Raw genomic sequence first — 9229 nt, 5'->3', positions numbered from 1 at the left:
TTAAATACTAATATTATAATAGTAATACTCTGTCACGAATATTTTTGTCTGATTTATTGGATCGATAACTCGAAAAGCAATTTGCCTCCTGTGAGGTTTGGACTTACGACCCCTGGTTTACGAGACCAGTGCTCTACCACTGAGCTAAAGAGGCCACATGTTGGTAGGTAGTAATATAATATTGTGCACACGAATTTAGTGAAAATCACAGCACATTTCTTATGAAGTTTGAAAGACCCCATGCATGAGAGACAGCAACCTTATAAACGTTTTTATTAAATACTAAAATTATAATAGTAATAATTTGTCACGAATATTTTTGTCTGAGTTATTGGACCGATAACTCGAAAAGCAATCTGCCTCCTGTGAGGTTTGAACTCACGACCCATGGTTTACAAGACCAGTGCTCTACCACTGAGCTAAAGATGCCACATTTTTAGAGGTAGTAATATAATATTGTGCTGTTACAGCATATCTCTTATAAAGTTTGAAAGAGCCTATACGTAAGAGACAGCAACCTTATAAATGTTTTCATAAATACTAATATTATAATAGTAATAAACTGTCACGAATATTTTTGTCTGATTTATTGGATCGATAACTCGAAAAGCAATTTACTATTGCTGCAATTTTTCCTTAACTGTATAAAAGAAAAAGAAGCAGCAACGTTTGGTATAAATCGAATATACTTCTACTTCCTGTGATTCAAAAAAACCAAAACATAATATCCTATGAGGGTTTTAAACACTCAAGTTTTAAACTATAAAGTTTGAAAGACCCTATACATGAGAGACAGCAACCTTATAAATGTTTTTATTAAATACTAATATTATAATAGTAATAATCTGTCACGAATATTTTTGTCTGATTTATTGGATCGATAACTCGAAAAGCAATTGGCCTCCTGTGAGGTTTGAACTAACGACCCCTGGTTTACGAAACCAGTGCTCTACTACTGAGCTAAAGAGGTACGAGTTCAAAACCCTCATAGGATATTATGTTTTTGTTTTTTTGAATCACAGGAAGTAGAAGTGTATTCGATTTATACCAAACGTTGCTGCTTTTTTACTTTTATAAAGTTAAGGAAAAATTACAGCATTAATAAATTTAAGAAAAAGCGCAGCATCGAATGAGAAAGTCAGTTTGCCTCCTGTGAGGTTTGAACTCACGAACTCACCAGTGCTCTACCACTGAGCTAAAGAGGCACAATTTCAAGACCCTCATAGGATATTATGTTTTTGTTTTCTTGAATCACAGGAAGTAGAAGTCGTGAGTTCAAACCTCACCGGAGGCAAATTGCTTTTCTAGTTATCGATCCAATAAATCAGACAAAAATATTAATCACAGATTGTTACTATTTCAATATTAGTATTTATAAGAACATTTAATCAAAAAACAAACATTTCAAACTTGGATATTTAAGAGCATGAATCAATGGAAACACAAAATTCTCAGTAGTAACTGCACAATTTTATGTTACTACTTTTAACGTGTGGCTTTTTAGCTCAGTGGTAGAGCACTGGTCTTGTAAACCAGGGGTCGTGAGTTCAAACCTCACAGGAGGCAGAAATTTGTTCGTTTTATGGCAAACGTTGGTGCTTTTTTTTCTTCATTAAAGTCTAAATATCTTTTATAAAAAATAAATCACAGCACGCCAAATTAATTGTTGAACTATTATAATTTTTTTTAAATATTTCTTTTTATAAATTTAATCACATGCGGCATAAGTCTATTCGATTTATTCCAAACGTTGGCGTTGGAGTAGTTTTTTTTTACAAAGTTAAGAAGGCACACGAAAATTTAGTGAAAATCACAGCATATTTCGTATGAAGTTTGAAAGACCCTATACATGAGAGACAGCAACCTTATAAATGTTTTTATTAAATACTAATATTATAATAGTAATAATCTGTCACGAATATTTTTGTCTGATTTATTGGATCGATAACTCGAAAAGCAATTTATTAATGCTGCAATTTTTCCTTAACTGTATAAAAGAAAAAGAAGCAGCAACGTTTGGTATAAATCGAATATCCTTCTACTTCCTGTGATTCAAAAAAACAAAAACATAATATCCTATGAGGGTTTTAAACACTTAAGTTTTAAACTATAAAGTTTGAAAGACCCTATACATGAGAGACAGCAACCTTATAAATGTTTTTATTAAATACTAATATTATAATAGTGATAATCTGTCACGAATATTTTGACTGATTTATTGGATCGATAACTCGAAAAGCAATTAGCCTCCTGTGAGGTTTGAACTAACGACCCCTGATTTACGAAACCAGTGCTCTACTACTGAGCTAAAGAGGTACGAGTTCAAAACCCTCATAGGATATTATGTTTTTGTTTTTTTGAATCACAGGAAGTAGAAGTGTATTCGATTTATATATAGTATTTATGTATAGTATACCAAACGTTGCTGCTTTTTTACTTTTATAAAATTAAGGAAAAATTACAGCATTAATAAATTTAAGAATAAGCGCAGCATCGAATGAGAAATTCAGTTTGCCTCCTGTGAGGTTTGAACTCACGACCCCTGGTTTACAAGACCAGTGCTCTACCTCTGAGCTAAAGAGGCGCAAATTCAAGACCCTCATAGGATATTATGTTTTTGTTTTCTTGAATCACAGGAAGTAGAAGTCGTGAGTTCAAACCTCAACGGAGGCAAATTGCTTTTCTAGTTATCGATCCAATAAATCGACAAAATATTCATCACAGATTGTTACTATTTAATATTAGTATTTATAAAAACATTTAATAATCAAAAACAACATTTCAACTCGGATATTTATGAGCATGAATCAATGAACAACAAAATTCTCAGTAGTAACTGCACAATTTTATGTTACTACTTGCTTGAACATGTCGCTTTTTTAGCTCAGTGGTAGAGCACTGGTCTTGTAAATCAGGGGTCGTGAGTTCAAACCTCACAGGAGGCAGAAATTTGACATTTAAAAGCGTGAATCAATGAAAACACAAAATTCTCAGTAGTAACTGCACAATTTTATGTTACTACTTTCAACATGTGGCCTCTTTAGCTCAGTGGTAGAGCACTGGTCTTGTAAACCAGGGGCGTGAGTTCAAACCTCACAGGAGGCAAATTGCTTTTTGAGTTATCGATCCAATAAATCAGACAAAAATATTCGTGACAGATTATTACTATTATAATATTAGTATTCAATAAAAACATTTATAAGGTTGCTGTCTCTCATGTATAGGGTCTTTCAAACTTTATAAGAAATATGCTGTGATTTTCACAAAATTCGTGTGCACAATATTATATTATTATCTCCCAACATGAGGCCTCTTTAGCTCAGTGGTAGAGCACTGGTCTTGTAAACCAGGGATCGTGAATTCAAACCTCACAGAAGGCAAAATGCTTTTCGAGATCTCGATCCAATAAATCAGACAAAATATTCGTGCTGGATTGTTACTATTACAATATAAGTATTTATAAGAATATTTATAAGGTTGCTGTCTCTCACATGTACGCTCTTTCAAACCTCATAAGAGATATGCTGTAACTGCACAATATTATATTACTACCTCTCATCATGTGGCCTCTTTAGCTCAGTGGTAAAGCACTGGTCTTGTAAACCAGGGGTCGTGAGTTCAAACCTCACAGGAGGCAAATTGCTTTTCGAGTTATCGATCCAATAAACAGACAAAAATATTCGTGACAGATTATTACTATTATAATATTAGTATTTAATAAAAACATTTATAAGGTTGATGTCTCTAACGCATGGGGTTTTTCAAACTTCATGAGAAATGTGCTGTGATTTTCACTAAATTCGTGTGCGCAATATTATATTACTACCCACCGACATGTGGCCTCTCTAGCTCAGTGGTAGAGCACTGGTCTCGTAAACCAGGGGTCGTGAGTTCAAACCTCACAGGAGGCAAAATGCTTTTCGAGATCTCGATTAAATAAATCAGACAAAATATTCGTGTTAGATTATTACTATTATAATATAAGTATTTATAAGAATATTTATAAGGTTGCTGTCTCTCACACATACGCTCTTTCAAACTTCATAAGATATATGCTGTAACTGCACAATATTATATTACTACCAACCAACATGTGGCCTCTTTAGCTCAGTGGTAGAGCGCTGGTCTCGTAAACTAGGGGTCGTGAGTTCAAACCTCACAGGAGGCAAACTGCTTTTCGAGTTATCGATCCAATAAATCAGACAAAAATATTCGTGTTAGATTATTACTATTATAATATAAGTATTTATAAGAATCTTTATAAGGTTGCTGTCTCTCACATGTACGCTCTTTCAAACCTCATAAGAGATATGCTGTAACTGCACAATATTATATTAATACCTCTTATCATGTGGCCTCTTAAAAACATATAATCAAAAAACAAACATTTCAAACTCGGATATTTAAAAGCATGAATCAATGAAAACACAAAATTCTCAGTAGTAACTGCACAATTTTATGTTACTACTTTCAACATGTGGCCTCTTTAGCTCAGTGGTAGAGCACTGGTCTTGTAAACCGGGGGTCGTGCGTTCAAACCTCACAGGAGGCAGAAATTTATTTGTTTTATGGCAAACGTTGGTGTTTTTTTTCTTTAATAAAGTCTAAATATCTTTTATAAAGAATAAATCACAGCACGCCAAATTAATTGTTGAACTGTTATAATTTTTTTTAAATATTTCTTTTTACAAATTTGGTCACAAGCGGCATAAGTCTATTCGATTTATTCCAAACGTTGGCGTTGGAGTAGTTTTTTTTACAAAGTTAAGAAGGCACACGAATTTAGTGAAAATCACAGCATATTTCTTATAAAGTTTGAAAGACCCTATACATAAGAGACAGCAACCTTATAAATGTTTTTATTAAATACTAATATTATAACAGTAATAATCTGTCACGAATATTTTTGTCTGATTTATTGGATCGATAACTCGAAAAGCAATTTGCCTCCTGTGAGGTTTGAACTCACGACCCCTGGTTTACAAGACCAGTGCTCTACCACTGAGCTAAAGAGGCGCAAATTCAAGACCCTCATAGGATATTATGTTTTTGTTTTCTTGAATCACAGGAAGTAGAAGTCGTGAGTTCAAACCTCACCAGAGGCAAATTGCTTTTCTAGTTATCGATCCAATAAATCAGACAAAAATATTCTTCACAGATTGTTATTATTTTAATATTAGTATTTATAAAAACATTTAATCAAAACACAAACATTTCAATCTCGGATATTTAAAAGCATGAATCAATAAAAACACAAAATTCTCAGTAGTAACTGCACAATTTTATGTTACTATTTTCAACATGTGGCCTCTTTAGCTCAGTGGTAGAGCACTGGTCTTGTAAACCAGGGGTCGTGAGTTCAAACCTCACAGGAGGCAGAAATTTGTTTGTTTTATGGCAAACGTTGGTTTTTTTTTTTTCTTTAATAAAGTCTAAATATCTTTTATAAAGAATAAATCACAGCACGCCAAATTAATTGTTGAACTGTTATAATTTTTTTTAAATATTTCTTTTTATAAATTTGGTCACAAGCGGCATAAGTCTATTAGATTTATTCCAAACGTTGGCGTTGGAGTAGTTTTTTTTTACAAAGTTAAGAAGGCACACGAATTTAGTGAAAATCACAGCATATTTCTTATGAAGTTTGAAAGACCTCATGCATGAGAGACAGCAACCTTATAAATGTTTTTATTAAATACCAATATTATAATAGTAATAATCTGTCACGAATATTTTTGTCTGATTTATTCGATCGATAACTCGAAAAGCAATTTGCCTCCTGTGAGGTTTGAACTCACGACCCCTGGTTTACAAGACCAGTGCTCTACCACTGAGCTAAAGAGGCCACATATTGAGAGGTAGTAATGTGCAGTTATAGCATATCTCTTATGAAGTTTGAAAGAGCGTACATGTGAGAGACAGCAACCTTATAAATATTCTTATAAATACTTATGTTATAATAGTAATAATGTAACACGAATATTTTGGGTGATTTATTGGATTCAGACCTCGAAGAGCATTTTGCCTCCTGTGGTGTTTGAACTCACAACCCCTGGTTTACAAGACCAGTGCTCTACTACTGAGCTAAAGAGGCCACATGTGTAAGCTGTAATATAATATTGTGCAGTTACTACTGAGATTTTTGTGTTTTCCATTGATTCATGCTTTAAATATCCGAGATTGACATGTTAGTTTTTTGATTAAATGTTTTTATAAATACTAATATTAAAAGGGTAACAATCTGTGTAGATTATTTTTTTATCTGTTTTATTGGATCGTTAGCTCTGAAAGCAATTTGCTTCCTGTAAAGTTTGAACTCACGACCCCTGGTTTACGAGACCAGTGCTCTACCACTGAGCTAAAGAGGCCACATGTTGGGAGGTAGTAATATAATATTGTGCAGTTACAGCATATCTCATATGAAGTTTGAAAGAGCCTATACGTAAGAGACAGCAACCTTATAAATGTTTTATAAATACTAATATTATAACAGTATAATCTGTCCTGTGAGGTTTGAACTCACGACCCGTGGTTTACGAAACCATGCTCTACCACTGTGCTAAAGAGGGCACCAGTTCAAAACCCTCATAGGATATTATGTTTTTGTTTTTTGAATCACAGAAGAAAAAGTGTATTCGATTTATACCAAACGTTGCTGGTTTTTGACTTTTATAAAGTTAAGGAAAAATTACAGCATTAATAAATTTAGGAAAAAGCGCCACAGCATCGAATGAGAAAGTCAGTTTGCCTCCTGTGAGGCTTGAACTCACGACCCCTGGTTTACAAGACCAGTGCTCTACACTGAGCTAAAGAGGCACATGATGGAGGTTGTTATAAATATTGTGCAGTTACTACTGAGGTTTTTGTGTTTTCATTGATTCATGCTTTTAAATATCCGAGTTTGAAACGTTGGTGCTTTTTTTCTTTAATAAAGTCTAAATATCTTTTATAAAGAATAAATCACAGCACGCCAAATTAATTTTGAACTATTATAATTTTTTTTAAATATTTCTTTTATAAATTTGGTTACAAGCGGCATAAGGTCTATTCCATTTATTCCAAACGTTGGTGTGGAGTAGTTTTTTTACAAAGTTAAGAAGGCCACACGAATTTAGTGAAAATCACAGCCTATTTCTTAAGAAGTTTGAAAGACCCTATACATGAGAGACAGCAACCTATAAATGTTTATTAAATACTAATATTATAATAGTGATAATCTGTCACGAATATTTTGTCTGATTTATTGGATCGATAACTCGAAAAGCAATTGGCCTCCTGTGAGGTTTGAACTAACGAACCCTGGTTTACCAAACCAGTGCTCTACTACTGAGCTAAAGAGGTACGAGTTCAAAACCCTCATAGGATATTATGTTTTTGTTTTTTGAATCACAGGAAGTAGAAGTGTATTCGATTTATACCAAACGTTGCTGCTTTTTTACTTTTATAAAATAAAGGGAAAAATTACAGCATTAATAAATTTAAGAAAAAGCGCAGCATCGAATGAGAAATTCAGTTTGCCTCCTGTGAGGTTTGAACTCACGACCCCTGGTTTACAAGACCAGTGCTCCACCACTGAGCTAAAGAGGCCACATACTGAGAGGTAGTAATATAATATTGTGCAGTTACAGCATATCTCTTATGAAGTTGAAAGTGGATATGTGAGAGACAGCAACCTTATAAATATTCTTATAAATACTTATATTATAATAGTAATAATCAACACAAATATTTTGTCTTATTTATTGGATCGAGATCTCGAAAAGCATTTTACTTCTGTGAGGTTTGAACTCACGACCCTGGTTACGAGACCAGTGCTCTACCACTGAGTTAAAGAGGCACAAATTCAAGACCCTCATAGGATATTATGTTTTTGTTCTCTGAATCACAGGAAGTAGAAGTCGTGAGTTCAAACCTCAACGGAGGCAAATTGCTTTTTCTAGTTATCGATCCAAAAAATCAGACAAAAAATATTCATCACAGATTGTTACTATTTTAATATTAGTATTTATAAAAACATTTATCAAAAAACAAACATTTCAAACTCGGATATTTATGAGCATGAATCAATGAAAACACAAAATTCTCAGTAGTAACTGCACAATTTTATGTTACTGCTTGTAACATGTGGCTTTTTAGCTCAGTGGTAGAGCACTGGTCTTGTAAATCAGGGGTCGTGAGTTCAAACCTCACAGGAGGCAGAAATTTGACATTTAAAAGCGTGAATCAATGAAAACACAAAATTCTCAGTAGTAACTGCACAATTTTATGTTACTACTTTCAACATGTGGCCTCTTTAGCTCAGTGGTAGAGCACTGGTCTTGTAAACCAGGGGTCGTGAGTTCAAACCTCACAGGAGGCAAATTGCTTTTCGAGTTATCGATCCAATAAATCAGACAAAAATATTCGTGACAGATTATTACTGTTATAATATTAGTATTTAATACAAACATTTATAAGGTTGCTGTCTCTTATGTATAGGGTCTTTCAAACTTTATAAGAAATATGCTGTGATTTTCACTAAATTCGTGTGCCTTCTTAACTTTGTAAAAAAAACTACTCCAACGCCAACGTTTGGAATAAATCGAATAGACTTATGCCGCTTGTGACCAAATTTGTAAAAAGAAATATTTAAAAAAAATTATAACAGTTCAACAATTAATTTGGCGTGCTGTGATTTATTCTTTATAAAAGATATTTAGACTTTATTAAAGAAAAAAAACCACCAACGTTTCAAACTCGGATATTTAAAAGCATGAATCAATGAAAACACAAAAATCTCAGTAGTAACTGCACAATATTATATTACTAGCTTACAACATGTGGCCTCTTTAGCTCAGTAGTAGAGCACTGGTCTTGTAAACCAGGGGTTGTGAGTTCAAACACCACAGGAGGCAAAATGCTCTTCGAGGTCTGAATCCAATAAATCACCCAAAATATTCGTGTTACATTATTACTATTATAACATAAGTATTTATAAGAATATTTATAAGGTTGCTGTCTCTCACATGTACGCTCTTTCAAACCTCATAAGAGATATGCTGTAACTGCACAATATTATATTACTACCTCTCATCATGTGGCCTCTTAGCTCAGTGGTAGAGCACTGGTCTTGTAAACCAGGGTCGTGAGTTCAAACCTCACAGGAGGCAAATTGCTTTTCGAGTTATCGATCCAATAAATCAGACAAAAAATATTCGTGACAGATTATTACTATTATAATATTAGTATT

At 33.4% G+C, this 9229-nt stretch overlaps 20 non-coding genes across 20 annotated transcripts; 12 read left to right on the top strand and 8 right to left on the bottom strand.

Moving 5' to 3' along the window:
• Positions 1–82: 82 nt before the first annotated feature.
• On the bottom strand, positions 83–154 carry Trnat-cgu. Its single transcript has one exon. It is a non-coding gene; the product is annotated as a tRNA-Thr (tRNA).
• A 203-nt stretch (positions 155–357) lies between these two features.
• On the bottom strand, positions 358–429 carry Trnat-ugu. Its single transcript has one exon. It is a non-coding gene; the product is annotated as a tRNA-Thr (tRNA).
• Positions 430–1494: 1065 nt separating this feature from the next.
• On the top strand, positions 1495–1566 carry Trnat-ugu. Its single transcript has one exon. It is a non-coding gene; the product is annotated as a tRNA-Thr (tRNA).
• Positions 1567–2512: 946 nt separating this feature from the next.
• Positions 2513–2584, bottom strand: Trnat-ugu. The gene has a single exon. It is a non-coding gene; the product is annotated as a tRNA-Thr (tRNA).
• A 289-nt stretch (positions 2585–2873) lies between these two features.
• Trnat-ugu lies at positions 2874–2945 on the top strand. Its single transcript has one exon. It is a non-coding gene; the product is annotated as a tRNA-Thr (tRNA).
• Positions 2946–3034: 89 nt separating this feature from the next.
• Trnat-ugu lies at positions 3035–3105 on the top strand. Its single transcript has one exon. It is a non-coding gene; the product is annotated as a tRNA-Thr (tRNA).
• Positions 3106–3308: 203 nt separating this feature from the next.
• Trnat-ugu lies at positions 3309–3380 on the top strand. The gene has a single exon. It is a non-coding gene; the product is annotated as a tRNA-Thr (tRNA).
• Positions 3381–3565: 185 nt separating this feature from the next.
• On the top strand, positions 3566–3637 carry Trnat-ugu. The gene has a single exon. It is a non-coding gene; the product is annotated as a tRNA-Thr (tRNA).
• A 202-nt stretch (positions 3638–3839) lies between these two features.
• On the top strand, positions 3840–3911 carry Trnat-cgu. The gene has a single exon. It is a non-coding gene; the product is annotated as a tRNA-Thr (tRNA).
• Positions 3912–4096: 185 nt separating this feature from the next.
• Trnat-cgu lies at positions 4097–4168 on the top strand. Its single transcript has one exon. It is a non-coding gene; the product is annotated as a tRNA-Thr (tRNA).
• A 312-nt stretch (positions 4169–4480) lies between these two features.
• Trnat-ugu lies at positions 4481–4552 on the top strand. Its single transcript has one exon. It is a non-coding gene; the product is annotated as a tRNA-Thr (tRNA).
• Positions 4553–4944: 392 nt separating this feature from the next.
• On the bottom strand, positions 4945–5016 carry Trnat-ugu. The gene has a single exon. It is a non-coding gene; the product is annotated as a tRNA-Thr (tRNA).
• Positions 5017–5306: 290 nt separating this feature from the next.
• Positions 5307–5378, top strand: Trnat-ugu. Its single transcript has one exon. It is a non-coding gene; the product is annotated as a tRNA-Thr (tRNA).
• A 395-nt stretch (positions 5379–5773) lies between these two features.
• Trnat-ugu lies at positions 5774–5845 on the bottom strand. The gene has a single exon. It is a non-coding gene; the product is annotated as a tRNA-Thr (tRNA).
• A 451-nt stretch (positions 5846–6296) lies between these two features.
• Trnat-cgu lies at positions 6297–6368 on the bottom strand. Its single transcript has one exon. It is a non-coding gene; the product is annotated as a tRNA-Thr (tRNA).
• Positions 6369–6745: 377 nt separating this feature from the next.
• Trnat-ugu lies at positions 6746–6816 on the bottom strand. The gene has a single exon. It is a non-coding gene; the product is annotated as a tRNA-Thr (tRNA).
• A 699-nt stretch (positions 6817–7515) lies between these two features.
• Positions 7516–7587, bottom strand: Trnat-ugu. Its single transcript has one exon. It is a non-coding gene; the product is annotated as a tRNA-Thr (tRNA).
• Positions 7588–8126: 539 nt separating this feature from the next.
• Positions 8127–8198, top strand: Trnat-ugu. Its single transcript has one exon. It is a non-coding gene; the product is annotated as a tRNA-Thr (tRNA).
• Positions 8199–8287: 89 nt separating this feature from the next.
• On the top strand, positions 8288–8359 carry Trnat-ugu. The gene has a single exon. It is a non-coding gene; the product is annotated as a tRNA-Thr (tRNA).
• Positions 8360–9079: 720 nt separating this feature from the next.
• Positions 9080–9149, top strand: Trnat-ugu. Its single transcript has one exon. It is a non-coding gene; the product is annotated as a tRNA-Thr (tRNA).
• The last annotated feature ends 80 nt before the right edge of the window (positions 9150–9229 follow it).

This window comes from Ctenocephalides felis, unplaced genomic scaffold, assembly GCF_003426905.1.
Source record: "Ctenocephalides felis isolate EL2017-DRISC unplaced genomic scaffold, ASM342690v1 CF-g0.4_SCAFFOLD_03572, whole genome shotgun sequence".
Taxonomy (NCBI): Eukaryota; Metazoa; Arthropoda; class Insecta; order Siphonaptera; family Pulicidae; genus Ctenocephalides; species Ctenocephalides felis.
The sequence above is the reverse complement of the archived record's forward strand: the minus strand, read 5'-3'. Positions and strand labels throughout refer to the sequence as shown.